The 224-nt window shown below is 48.2% G+C and overlaps 1 protein-coding gene across 1 annotated transcript in view; it reads right to left on the reverse strand.

The window, feature by feature from the left end:
• The window catches only part of NEO1 (neogenin 1), a 240,744-nt gene that overhangs the window by 22,883 nt on the left and 217,637 nt on the right, over positions 1-224 (reverse strand). The window lies entirely within an intron of this gene.

The raw sequence follows: 224 nt of genomic DNA on the forward strand, positions 1-224 counted from the left end.
AGAAAAGAAGTAGCACGTACACACGACAGGGGAAAATACAGCCTATTTATGCAAAACAAACTATGCACTGAGGCATCTGAAAGGCTGACACTCCTGTTCCATGGCCGTGTCCAGGGTGTTACAAGGCTGCCCCTTGCTGTTAAGGTTTCTCTAGGCCAAGAAACAGTTGCTGAAAAACTGCTCAGAGCACGTAGGGCCAAAGCAGCTTCTGGTGGAAAAGGAAC

The sequence above is a fragment of the Bison bison genome, unplaced genomic scaffold (assembly GCF_000754665.1).
Source record: "Bison bison bison isolate TAMUID 2011002044 unplaced genomic scaffold, Bison_UMD1.0 scf7180017864526, whole genome shotgun sequence".
Lineage (NCBI taxonomy): Eukaryota > Metazoa > Chordata > Mammalia > Artiodactyla > Bovidae > Bison > Bison bison.